Source organism: Papilio polytes, unplaced genomic scaffold (genome assembly GCF_000836215.1).
Source record: "Papilio polytes unplaced genomic scaffold, Ppol_1.0 DF821511.1, whole genome shotgun sequence".
Classification (NCBI taxonomy): Eukaryota; Metazoa; Arthropoda; class Insecta; order Lepidoptera; family Papilionidae; genus Papilio; species Papilio polytes.
The window spans coordinates 2,600,508-2,614,729 of record NW_013527693.1 but is presented as its reverse complement, the minus strand read 5'-3'; the positions used below and the strand labels follow the sequence as shown (position 1 = coordinate 2,614,729).

Here is a 14,222-nt window from a genome sequence, read left to right as displayed (position 1 = left end):
TTCTCTTACCGTGTTATTCCCCTGCCTAATCACTTGTATTAAAATGTATTTTCAAGTAAATTAAGAAGGATAACAATAACTTTTTAAATAAGGAATCAAAAGTGGAGGCACTGTTTTTATTCTGAGTTTGAACAAAACAAAAATCCTTTATTTATATCAGTAGTAGGGAAGATATGATATAATATAGATAATAACATAATATATAAAAGATAATATAAAAATAACAAGATATATTAAAATCATTATTGAATACCTAAATCTTAAACAGTTCACTAAAGTATATTTAAACGAAAGGAGCGAAGGAATATTATGTTAAAATCTGTTATTGTCTGCATTTCTGTCTGGAATTGTTAACATAAAAGCCATTTTATATCTGAGTATATTAGGAGAACTATTACTAAAATTATTCTTAGAGTACTTTATTATTAAATAGATAACTCACTAATGATTTGAAAGGACTTTCCCAGAGGTAACAAAGGCCACATTTTTATTAGTATTAAGTTCACAAGCGACGAACTATGAAGTTAATACAGACAGACAAGATGTCATATATCTATATACACATTTGTTACACGTCAAGTTCTGTAATCGTCTACATCCTGTTATACAATAAATTCACTTAATTTAATTTGATTGTTACAAGGAAGCGAAGCGTGATTTACAGAGAAACTATTGTACGTTTAACTAGATATAAATTCAGATTTTATAATTTTATTAATAATTAGAAACGTGACGTAAATAATTAATAACTCTTAAACTATAAAGCTCAAAAAGAAATGCAATTAAAAAGAAAATAAAGAATGAAAGAGTTAGAACATCTTTTCTGGAAAACATAATATGTTTAAAGAGAAAAGAAGAATAATAAAGAAAGAACAGAAGTGCAAATATCACGAATTCCCTTTCTCACTTTTGGAAGTTATCTCCGAATTTTCACATAATTCTGATTGAGGAAATTTGATTAACTTAGATATTTATAGTCATAGTGAGCCGGAGTAAAGATAAACGAACTGAACTAAGCGTTAACATTTAGTGATTTGTTTACGAAAATTTGTGTAAACAGTTTTCCAATGAGATTGGACCTTTAAACAACGATAATAAGGTAAAGTACATAGCCCGTGGCTAGGACAGGGTACGAGATGATCTTCGAAAGGCTTTCGGCAAATGTTTAAAATAAACAGACGATCGCTGTGGCCGGTTCCTATCAAAACAATATTATTTTAATTGACCGAAGTCTTGTGACCGTCAAGCATACTCACTTAGCTTTATACCTCAGAGGGTAAAGTAAGAGTAATAAAGGAATTTGATAAGTTATATGGAGGAAACAGTTCGATTTAATAGATTTAAGTCTAATTTTAAGTGCGCGCGAACAGCTTTGACTAAACTATCGCAATACTGTTTAGTCGCGTTATGATTTCGATGAGCTTATATGGAGGTGCGCACACTACTCAATTTTTTGTTGTGCCACTAAACTGTTGAATTGGCTGTGAAACAATCGACAATAGCATTATAGTTGTGTGATTGTTTGTCAACGGTGTGCGCCCGCTCTAATACAAACAGTAGTGTAATTTAAATCAAAATTTTTCGAAAATCACAATGAAAATACTTTACGTGAGTGATTGTTAATACTTAAATGAGTCTCGTCATCAGAAATATAAAACCACCTGTCTTTCTATTCTCATACAAAGGACATTTGAAAAAATCATCAAAGGAGATCACAAATTTAAATCTTTTCTAGAAGCGTCATAAACGGACGAGCGGACACATAAAATATCACACTCATAAGACGAAATTTGTAATCGTCACAACAACTCGGCACTTTCTCACAGAGGTCTATTGATACTTCCACCCTCCCCCCTCCGGCCACACCGCGCATCCTCTATTTGATTGTCGTCACAAAAAACCCTGCCGTAGAATGTGGACCCTTACTAAAAATTTCATTTGAATGTTCTGTTATTTCTAATACAAAGATTAAAATATTCCTTTAAAGAATAGTTGTCTCGCCATCCGATTTCGATATATTCAGCTATTTAATTAAATAAACAAACTTTTAATAATAAACCATTATATTTATAATTTATTATATTATTATATAATAAATTGTTATGTAATAGTTTAATTTAAATCACAAATCATAAGATTTGATTGTAAATGAAAGTCAGGCGGATTCGATTTAAAAAAAATTGAGATTGTTTTTTTCTACATTTTACAAATATGAATAAAAACAACCTTACGAATGCTAATTATTAAAATATGAATTTGACATCTAGAATCTAGTCTCTAGAATAATTTAGTAATAGAATATTCTAGAATCTTATTTATTACCAAAGTATTCGATACTATTCTATTTCATCGCACGACATTCAAATTTATAAATTATTTTTTTTATCGTCACTCGAGAAATGATTTTGAATCAATATTGAGCTCTTAAACTTGGAGCAATAAGACGTAAATTTCCTTAACAATGTGAATATATTTCATTCGTTAAGGGTCGTAAAGATTCGCTTACCTGCTTGTTTGTTGTGAGTTGGAAAGGGGCCGTTGGTGGACCTTTTTTTCCCATTCAATTTTATGTGTGGGAATTTTAATATGGTACGGAATCGGCACGTTCTGTTCGCCGCAGATGGGTCACAGTTGGAACCGATTCTTTGCGAAACACGTGTTATTTAGTCGTAAAAATTTTACTATTCCCCATTTTAATGGCCCACGCATAATGGCAAACAAAAGTTTTCAGCTGTTGTCTGTTTTAGTCACTTTTTTATGATATAATTCCCGTTATTCTTTAAGTATTTTTATCCCACATTGAAAAAACTGTTGTCACATATATATGAAGCAAAATTATTTTCTTTACATCAACTTAAAATAATTACGTAGAGCCTAAGGTATTTTCAATTCTTGACAAAATGTGTTCAATGTTCAATTAGGAAGAGTATGAAAATATTGGCCCTTTTACTTAAGAAACAAAAATTCGTCACGTACACTACCAATAAGAAGCGAGTTATGTTAAAAGCAGCTGGTATTCTCGCAAGAAATGCAACGGGTGACGCCGCGGGGCGCCGCTGCAATGGCGACCGAATTAAAAGAAACCAGTAAATGTTCCGTCTTGAGCATCGCTTAATTTATTACACGCTGATTCCTTTCCTTTGTTTTAAACTGTAATGAGGTTTTAATACTAAAACAATACAATATACGTAAAAAGGGCTTACTAATTTGGTGTTTTGCAAACTTGATTCCAGTTTAAAATGGATTTTAAAATGTGTAAATCAAAGTTTAGTTTGTACTAACAAGGCTCATTTACCAAAAATAAACGTTTTGTTACGCAAAATATTTGGAAGTTAAAATATTTTCTTTTATTGTTTTGGATTATCAAGAGGCTATGAAATAGTAATAGACTTTTTTTTGCTTTTTGCTTTAATATTAAAGTTTATTTGCTAATGTTTCTGTATAATAATATAAACATATATTAAATTTGCTATAAGCTACTATTAAATGTATTCGCAAGATCAAAATTGCGAGGCGATTATAGACTCGTTTTCAGTCTGCAACGTTGTACTGTGTTGAATGAAAAGCCGTTTTCGGCCTTATAACAATAAAGTTCAAAATTAATTGTAGTACGATATCATCGCGGGTGGTCTAGACAACATTGGCATTTGAAGCGAAACAGAGACGAGATTGCAAATTTTATTAATACCCCTGGACTCAGTTAACATAATTAATACTTCGTAAAAACAGTAATGAGTTTTAAAAAGGTAGAGGTTGTATACTATTATGTTGAGTATACCGTATCTTATTAAACCTCATGTATTTGTAAGTTCACTCGAATTGTTTAAAACAATATAAAACCTACTGCTTTTCCTCGCGACATCGCCTGCGCGAAATTAATAAAAAAACTATTAAGCTTTTTGCTATTTATAATTAGCCTAATTAATCTTCCAGACTATATTCTAAATCTGTACGAAATATCTTCAAAATCCGTTTAGCCATTAGCAATTTTGAAGATCCGTAATAACAAACATACATCCATCCAATCTTTCGTGTTTATATATTAATAAGATAAGCGGGTACTAATAACGTATGCTTTTGACAATTCATCTAAATATAATTATGGATTTTTGTATGTATAGAAATAACTCAAAGCTACTGGCCTAATTTAAAAAAATCTTTCACTATTCAAAAGTTATGTTATCGGTCAGTAATAATATATAGGCTATATTTTTTAATTTCACCAGGGCGAAGTCGCGAGCAATAGCTATTAATTAATATAGTAAATTAAAAACTTGAAAGATGGAAAGTAAAGCAACAAAGGATTTATTGTTGAAGAGCAAAGTACCGAAGCGTAGCGATCCAGAGCTTACTTCCTAGAACGTGGGAATGCGTTATATCCCTCTCCATAACTTCTAAATTAGCTTTACAAAGCGTTTTATACTACCTTGTATTTCATAAGTATAAAATACTCTTAATTTATAATTTAGACTATTTATAGGGTTAAATTTATCTATCTATAAACCGTTACATAAGAAAGCTGAGCCAAATTTTTTTTTACATTTGATATTGGCGCAATAAAGTTTAAATGTTCTTTGTTTTTTTCAAATCATTCAGAAGCACATTTGCCGCCTTGAACATATTTTTCATTTTATTAAGCATTAAAATAAATTTAGATACAATATTAATTGAATAATCGATAACGAATTTTGAAGAAGGGAAAAATATTTCCCTTGATCGTTAAAGGGTTAAAAACATTTAGAAAGGCACAACTTAAAACATACATCTTCAAATAACAAAAGTTACATGCTCACTTAATTAAACGCTAGCTTCATTATTCATTAAATTTTAAATGTATATTTGCTAATGGCATAGCAATAGAGATTATAAAATAAAATTGACGTGTAAAATTTCATTTAGTATCCGTACAGAGTGGATTATAAAAGAGGCACTCTTTTTACCGACAGACTATTTCACGGTCCATCAACTTTTGTTCTATTTAGCACTTCTATTTTCCTGCCGGGATGCGCCGAACTCGGCCCGATATTCTTCAATTATCCGTATCGTTTTATACTGTCCTACCATTTTATATCATACGTAAATTTAGCCAGACTAAAAAGCAATGTTTTTAACTCAATGACACTTTTATTTCAGACGTTACTTGTCAAATCTTTCCAATAAAGGCAATTTGCAAACAAAAGAAAGCGTTAATTTTTTTCTTTTATTGCTTTTCAAATCGGAATGTTATTTTTGTAAATCTCAATATTGTTTTATTTATTAAAGTCTTCCAACTAATTTAAATAAATTATTTACTTATATTATCCTGTCTACGTTTAATCTATATATTTTAATCTTTTATTCATTTATTGTTCCATTTTTAAATATCATAATTAAATCCGTCCCTGTTGTAAACTATAGCCACTTGATATTAAGTAGCGATTTGATCGAAAAACAGTGAAGCACTTCTCAAGAAGTAGCTTACTTAACTATTGTTCTCGCAATCAGTCGCAAAAACCATCTCTGAAAAGTAATTTCCATAGAATACTCTTATTTATACTAAAAAAAATAACGCGTAAACACACACTTCTTTGTGGCGTAAGATGTCAGCAATCACAGCATATTTTTGAATAATTCTGTCTTTAACAAAAAGCCCTATACTTACATCACACTTTAGGCTATATATTTTCACGCTATTAAACTTAGAGGGTACACAAATTGGATAAAACCGCTAATGCGTAAAGGGGACCATAAGCTACAAGCTGCCAACATTAAGGAAGTAAGATTGCCATGGTTTGTCATCAAGTCATGTCATTTTGATATTTGCAATTCATAATTTGACAATCTCATTTTCATCATCATCATTTCAGAGGGGCTACCTACCCTAAACTATAGGTGATTCACATCATATTAAGCAAACAAACTCTTAGGTACTTTTAGAACTGCATTTAAAGAAAAAGATAAAGCAATAATTCAACAATGTGTGAATACTCTCAAGTTTGCCAAGATCTTTGCGACTTATCACGTAAATATACAAGGAAAATATGTAGAAGATTTGTGAAAGAATAAATATCATAGCCATTTATTCTTAGAGTGTTCATTTCGTCTCAATTGATTGCAGACGTTAGATAACGATATCATATAAAACTAAGAAGAGTTCTTGGCAAGTACGACCCCAGGGTTGGAGCTCCTATCAGACAGGGAAAGCGTGATTTATCGATGAAACTTACACCATTATTCATCTCACCATTCCTTAGTAAAAATAATACGGCTTTCTATATTTTTGTTAGAAACAGATACATTATTTATCTGTACAATTGTAGTTATTACAGTAGTGTTATCTACTAACATAAACATTTTACATTGTACCTAAGAGTATTTAGTTTTATTAAGAAACACGTTACAACAGTGTCAAGTGATATCTTCACCTCTGTAAATAAACATATCAAGGACATTCCTGTTTTGACAATAGAAATAAAAACGTTTAAAGACGCAAACAACATTAAAAAGAAAAACAGTAAACAAATCATACCGTACACACTAACTACACTAATATTAATTAAATAAAAAATAAAAACAAAAAAACTTAAATCAACAAAACGACGGGCGGTACTACAAAACCATTTGAAGTATTACCTCACTTATTTCCAATCGTCGAACGCTGGTTCTCGCTTTTTGTTTACACACGGGGTTTAAATTTCAAAAAAGATCACCGTTAACACACATAAGTTTTTTTATATCTTCCTAGAACTTCATAAGTTCCAACAATCCAAAGTACACACGCGTACCGACTACAAATTTATAAGTTTTGACACTTTAAAATACAAACAAAACTGATTTACTTTTTAAAATATTCAAGAACACTTCACGAAAAGTATATTAAATGCACACACAAGACTTTAGATAAGTTTTAAAAGTATTAAGCACTCGATAATCAAGTTAAAAAACTAGCTAAAGTGGTCCTTGTAGAGTTTGACATGATTGAAGGCATAACTTAAATTCACATGTAAAAGACCGGTTAGCGTCGAAGCGAGTCGTGAAGCGTGGCGCGACGGGGACGTCCGTTAGCCACGACGGCGCGAGTCACTCTGCATCCGAGAACCGAGGGCGAGGGGCGCCGATAGACGAAAATGGCTTCACAAGTTAATTTTTTTTTCTCTTTCTTCCTTTAATATTCCGCATATGCCGTGCGCGGCTGACGGTGCACGCGCATGCGTCCCAACCCTCGGGGCACGTAGGGGTTGTAATGTAACGCGATGCACCCGCACTTTACATAACTTATTGGGCCTTTTATTGAAGCCACTGCCTAATACCTTTTCCATGTCGGCTTTGTGCTAGCTTCCTTCGACGCGAGGTAGAGCATTAATCACCGTTACGACCTCATACTGAATCCGAACTAAATGTTTTCAATTTATCCTAATAAAAATTAATTACAAACCTCACGCGTACATAATTTTATACCTAAGACATACTTTAACGCAATTAAAAATTACTAAACTATGTAGTTTAATATCTACATACTTTTGTTATAACTTTGGCCAAAGTTGAGTCTTCACAACTATTTAATTACCTAACTTTGTTAGATCAAAACCGTCCATAAGTCAATGAAAGGATCTTAAAAGAAACTTTTAAGTATCTAAAAGTTTACTGAAATATGTAAATGGTATAAAATAACATTTTAATTAACTCTGTATAAAAAAGATTACGTTAAAATGTTTTAGAACTTCGATCGATTTTTTAATTAACTTGAGTATTTAAGTAAATTAATAGTTACAGTTCTTGTAAAAGGTTCGATAAACGTCTATAAACTAAAATATAAAAATGTTCAAGGTACTAAATAAAGCACTTAATTCAGTTTAATTGTTACTTAAACTACTGTGTAAAGTACGCTTTAAGATACTCCTTAGTACAACAGTTACTATAAGAATTATTTAGTACAAATGATTAAAAATGTAGCAGTTCCTTAGCTAACAGCAGAATGGCCAAATATTTCACAGTCTCAACATCAACAGCTACGTAAATCTTAAAAACAAACAGGTCGTTTCATTTTAAAAATTCATGACTTCCACAAGTTTGTTCTCGTTGACAAGACCTCATTGCGAAACACAACTTGCAGATATTTGCATACAGTTCCCATGTGACCTGTCAACCGGTCGCTCTCCATTTTGTTAGCTTCCTTTTCGTCTTTTCCTTCTTTAAATTTACTGCTTTTAGTATTATAAAGCACTTTTTTTAACTAACATCTTTTAGCGGTAATTTTAAATAAAGCATATTTGCATTTTTAAACGTTTTGTATTTGAAATGTCATTTTTTTTTAAATCGTCTACATACATATGAAAATCCGCTTTCAAAAAATTCGATGCAATTCGAAACTATGAAGGGATTTTTAAAGCAGAGAAAAAAATATGTAAAACGCAACATTCATTGAAAATAATCTGAATGTTTCTGTTTTATTTTATTGGAACGGTAAAAGCCACTAGATGTTTGATACAATGGTGCAAAAAGTTTGAATCGTTTTCAAACATAAAGGTATTTAAAAACATGCACGGCACGAGGTTGGAGCCGAAATAATAATACTGAACACAACTATTAAATACTCCTGTGTAACTTTGAAGCATTGCGATATTTTTTAGGTTCAGATTGCTCAAACAAAAATTGCTTGTGAAAATTAATCCATGAAAACGATACTTTTTGAAAATAAATTTATTGTAAGTTTCGTTTATGTATGCGCTTATTTTATTTTTCAGTCACGACTGACATCAATATTAGTTCGTAGTTCTGTGCAACTAGGACATTTTGCAATATCAAATAAATAAATAAACGAGCCGTTGTCCGCAAACTTCGTTTCTGCAAATTTGGATCACCCGTTACGCTATTTTGACAGCGTGGAATTTTAAAAAAAGTAGCCTGAAATATGGCCGTCTATGTCAGCTACCCTTCAGTGAAGGTCCGGTCAAAATCTGCCCAGCCGTTTCGGAGATTTCCCGGAACAAACGCGGCTTGCGGACTGACGATCAAAAATTTTGTAAATGGGATTTTCGTTATCAGCAGCGCAAATACAGTATCTTCCCGAAACCTAGAATTTTTCTTTAGGTGTTACAAACAGACACTCAAATTTTATTATATGTATAGATAGATTACTTATAAACATTTAAAATTCATCAAATCTATCTACAAAAGTTATCTTCAAAAGCTGTAGTAAACGAACTAGTTAATGTAACTCTTTGTAACTTTCTAAGGAAATTTACATTTCCCCGAATCAGCTAACTCGATTCGTGTGAAGCTCGTGTTATATGAAGTGCTAAAACATTGTTTTGATTGGCACACGTCGTTGTTCCATGATCGTTGTTTTGCGTGATACCTTGATGAGGTAATTAAAACGAAATTTACTTGCAAATAGAGACATTGCAACCAATTTTCGCAAAATGAATAAAGTCATTTGCGAAGTAGCGAAGGAGGGAAAAGAAATAAGAAATCAATTCCAACATTATTACATTACACTTTTTGTTTTTAAAATGTACTTTTAAGAAATCACTACAAAAACTACATGTACATTCTCGCTGGTCCCAAGAAATTAATAAGTTTTATTAGTATTTGCTACCTGTACAAATTACCTTAAGTGGTAATGGTGTTTTCAAACACGAGAAAAAATCTCTACACCCTGCTGTATCTCTATTCAGTTGTTTTTTCAGTCATGAAACCATTGTAATAATTTTTGTATGAATTTCCTGATAAAATCAGTTAATTACAAAACCCACTCTCATTTCCGTTTTAGCTTTTCGCTTCCTTCATTTAATGAATTGGAAATTTGAGCTTAGTTTGTCATAAAAATATACTAAAAACCCGTGAAATGTTCCTCAATTTAAACGAAGGTCTCCGTGAAGGTATAAGGATTAAAACTCCTACGTATTGGTCGTCGTGACATCTATTAATGAACCCTTACGTTCTTCCTCATTGTCTGTTGCTGGAGTTGGCTATTGATTGAGAGATTAATAAATCACTTGAGGAAAGTAATCGTTTGTGGTCCAAAGTAAAGGAGGGAGCGGAAATAAGGAAAACTTTTTTTTAGAGAATGCTAAGTTTTATTTAACTTCGTCCTAGCATACGTATTTCCCAGCGCATATCTTGTAATAATGTAGTTTGAATGTGCAATGTACTCATATAGTTAAAGGAAATTTAAAAAATACCTATGTAGAGATTTCGCTTGCCACTACTTGCTTATGTGAATAATAGATTGTAAATCACTACTTATATTGAAAAAAAAAAACACAACGAGATATATTTGAAAATATGAAATTCGCTGTTCGTTTATAACTTCCGTTGTCAGGATCGCGTGACACGGGAGGCTTGTTTAAGTTTCGCGCCATAAAGGCCCGGCTGAGGCGACGGCGACTGCGACCCACCCTTCTTGATATTCATGGCAGCACGGAGCAGCAAAGCTTCGCCAGCGAAATGAGTTAAATTGCTTTATTGCTACCGTTTATAGGTAAATATCAACAACACGTGAAATAACAAGGATTTATAGCTGACATTTTCCCAAGGGATTTAAGATAGTACTTGTCCTATTATTAGTTAAAATCGATGTATGTACAATAGGTATTGAATGTTATATTGGTTTTATTCTATTTTCTATAAACTTTTTACTTCAAGTGAACTAAATTTCTACATTTTTCACTTACAAAAACGGCCCTCCAACATTTCTGTTTACCAGCATTTATAAAGTTCACTCTTGTGGAGTTACCTCTCTACTATTTATTTTTCAGTAAGATGAGTATTTTTGTACAATAAATAATTCAGAATAATAAATACTATATTCATCCGCAACTTTCATGTTATAAAAATATATTACAAACAATTTATTACCAGCAAAAAATCTTCGATTGAATGAATAATATATTTTTTGCTTTTTACGTACGTTTTACTCGACACGAATTTTCGATTTGTGGCATTTAGGCGAAATCATGAATAGCCATGATTGCCGGTTCGCGTGCGACGCCCGGGTATTTTTGTAGCCGGTAGTGAAAATATACAGTTGTCTACTCTACTGGGAACAATAAAATGATGCCATCATACAAAATCTCTGGCCTTCGTGTGCATTATTTTCTTTTCTTTTATAAACTCAAATGCTATAAAAAGTATGTACTGACAAAAATATTTTGGTAACTAATTATTTTTCTCGGATTGTCCCTTGTTATATTTATACCACCTTTGAAATTGAAAGCATACATTTTGCAAACAACGTTAGCCGATTATTATTTCAACGAGATCTTAAAGTTTTGTATAAGTCGTGTGGATCCATGATTCATTCTACTTTATCTGCACATTGTCAAAAGAATGAAAGAAAAATACATCGTTTACTTTCAGAATACATTTATATCACTTTAAACTCTCGAACTTTTACTAAGAAATTTTTATCCCGAGGCAGATATTTATCTGTAAAGTGACGTCGATATATATAAATCTTTCTAAGCACTTTACTTAAGGTTATCCGTCGGAGAAGCGATATAAAATACGCAGAAAAAGCATTGTCACAGTTGGCTAGGAGTTTGGTTGCTTTGCCAAGTGTGTTGCAACAGATAGCGAATGCTACCCGATTCGCCCGCTGCCGCCAAGATTAACTGCTGAAATTCTGTCACAGTAGTTCCCAACTGCATGGCTAGGTGACACATTTAGTTGTAATACTTCAGCTGCCAGCTTATTAAACTTACATTGAAATATACGTTTCGCATTAGTGAGTTTAGTTTAAATAAACCTATGCTTGCTATGTTCATTTTCAATTTTCATTTTAACTTTACACGTATGTTTTGTTCAGACAACTTTTTAGCGTGAGCAATAAACATTACATTTGTGTGTCTATACAATATTATAAAAAGGAAAACTTTGTTAAATTGTATTGAAATAACTCAAAACTACTTTGCCGATTTTAAAAATTCTTTCACCGTTAGAAAGGTTGTTTATCTGCGAGTAACATCGGTTATAATTTTTTATTTCTTTATTATTATTTTAAATTTCACGTGGACGGAGTCGCGGGCAACAGTTAGTAACCAGTATATGACATGTTCATCAAATAAAACGACAGTCAGGGATTTGTTAAGTGGGTCCTTTATTATCCCGTAATTAAAAATATTTACACAGTGTTGTTAAAAAATCGTGTAAACAAAACAAATAAAACGGCATGTCCAGAAGCGTCCATTTGTAGCAAAAACCGAGGCAGGGCATCCGCTTACCGACAAAAGGAAATTCAATAAGAAAGAATTTTCCCTGATTTACTGCCACTATTTCCTCGTTTAGACTTCGTTATTCCCGAGGTGTTCGTTTATAAAGAATTTTATTAAAAATGGTTTACGCAAAACAGTTTCCATGTTTGGATTGCAGAATTGATATATATACTAATATTATAAAGAGGAAAGATTTGTATGTATTGAAATAACTCAAAAACTACTGAACCGATTTAAAAAAATTCTTGCACCATTATAAAGCTACATATGTTGTCACTGAGTAACACAGGCTATATTTTTATTATTTTTTAATTTCACCCGTGCGAAGTTGCGAGCGATAGCTAGTTCATAATACAAGATTTTTAATTGAAAACTCCTTACATATAACATCATCGTTAAACTTTCAAATTATTGACAAAAGACATAGTTTATTACTATTAAACCGTTATTAAATTTATAATGATTTAATTAAAAAAAAAAAAACTGTAGACATTTTTATCATTGTTACTTAATTTTCAATCTATCTTAAAATAGGCAGGTGTCTATTATGAAAAAGGAACTGAACTTTTGCTATTGAAGTCATTCCTAGAATGTTATAAAACGGAGCGTAACGTTTTATAGGTTTTTCTTTGAAACGGTTCTTGCATTAGACAATTACTTTTCCCTGAAATATGCTTAACCTTTCTAGTTATAAATGTGATAACAACACACAGAACTTGGTAACAACTACGAACTTTCTGTAATAAATTGTTAGAACTATTAGATCAGGCGCACATCTCTGACTAAGCTATCGAACAACTGTTGTGCGATTGTCGATTGTTTCGCAACCCATTCAACTGTTTAGTTGCACAGTTAAAATCGAGTGTATGCATCTCTATATAAGCTTATAGGTAATAAAGCAAGACTAAACAGTTGTGCGATAAAAATTTAATTTCAGGTGTTGGTACGCACTCAACCATATAAACTTTCATATTTAAAAGTCATGACAAGTATAAGTATATGTATACTATTAGTAAGGCTATTTAACATTTCAGTATTAGTTAACTAGTCATTTTTAGTACATTAATTGATTTTTTAGTAAAGGAAAAAGGGGTACCGCGCTGTGCCATATGACGCGGCGTCCACCACCTTAAGTGGAAACATCCATTTCGGAACGACTCTTAATGGAAGCTTTTATCATTTAACCGGCAAAGCCAATTTTGTGGTCCTGTTGCGAAATGCTTTTAATCTTTTTATCGCTAAGAGTAATAAATAAATACATCACGCTTTTGTCGCCGTTGTTATGTAAATACACATACGTTTATAAGTACCTACTCGAATTTTCTACTTCAGATTTAACGATATTGAATATTATCGTTGTTTATTGTTATAATTTTTTTTTACATTCACTATGCAGTTACGTACGTCTTATTATAAGCACAATAATATGATTAAACCTTTTTGATTGTCGTTACTCTTTCGGTATTTATATTTGTTCATAAATGTTGAAATTGTCATTTTGTGACTGCTGTCGGTTTTTAGTGACAAATATAATATAAATATAAAGGCTTTAAGTAATTTGTAATAATAAAAATAGTCACGCGTATACGAAATGGATATCAATTACCAATATAGCAAAAAGCGCGGCGACTTTGGTCGGCAGCCATTGTTCTGCGAGCAGGGGCCACAGCTATGTGACTCTATTGCACCCGACTTCGCCGAGCGCCGCCGCTACATTCTCCGCAATCCCGTGCACCAGTTCACGCAGAACACGCCCTGCTTTTCTCAGCACATCATCAATACCATAAGAGCTGAGTACGCTAACTCCGGCGCCAATCATGCCGAGGGCGGCTGGCCCAAGGACGTGAACGTTGTGGACCCAGAGGCGACGCAGAGATATCGTCGTAAAATAGAAAAGGATGACAACTATATACACTGTGTGATGGCATTATCTCCGGGTATCGAACACTATGTTTTGCAAAACAACGCAATCGACATGTACCGTGTTTACTACGCTGAGATGGCGGAAGCGCCGCCGCTAGAGCGTAG

The 14,222-nt window shown here is 32.4% G+C and overlaps 2 protein-coding genes across 6 annotated transcripts in view; one reads left to right on the top strand and one right to left on the bottom strand.

Moving 5' to 3' along the window:
- The window catches only part of LOC106108520, a 61,634-nt gene extending 54,576 nt beyond the window's left edge, over window positions 1–7,058 (bottom strand). For all 5 annotated transcript variants that reach the window (XR_001225948.1, XR_001225947.1, XM_013289695.1 and 2 more), the window contains exon 1: window positions 6,613–7,058. The gene's annotated coding sequence lies outside the window, so the exon portion shown is untranslated. The remainder of the gene's footprint in view (window positions 1–6,612) is intronic.
- Window positions 1–14,222, top strand: part of LOC106108521 (serine--pyruvate aminotransferase, mitochondrial) — a 187,158-nt gene that overhangs the window by 99,689 nt on the left and 73,247 nt on the right. The gene's annotated exons all lie outside the window — the stretch shown is intronic.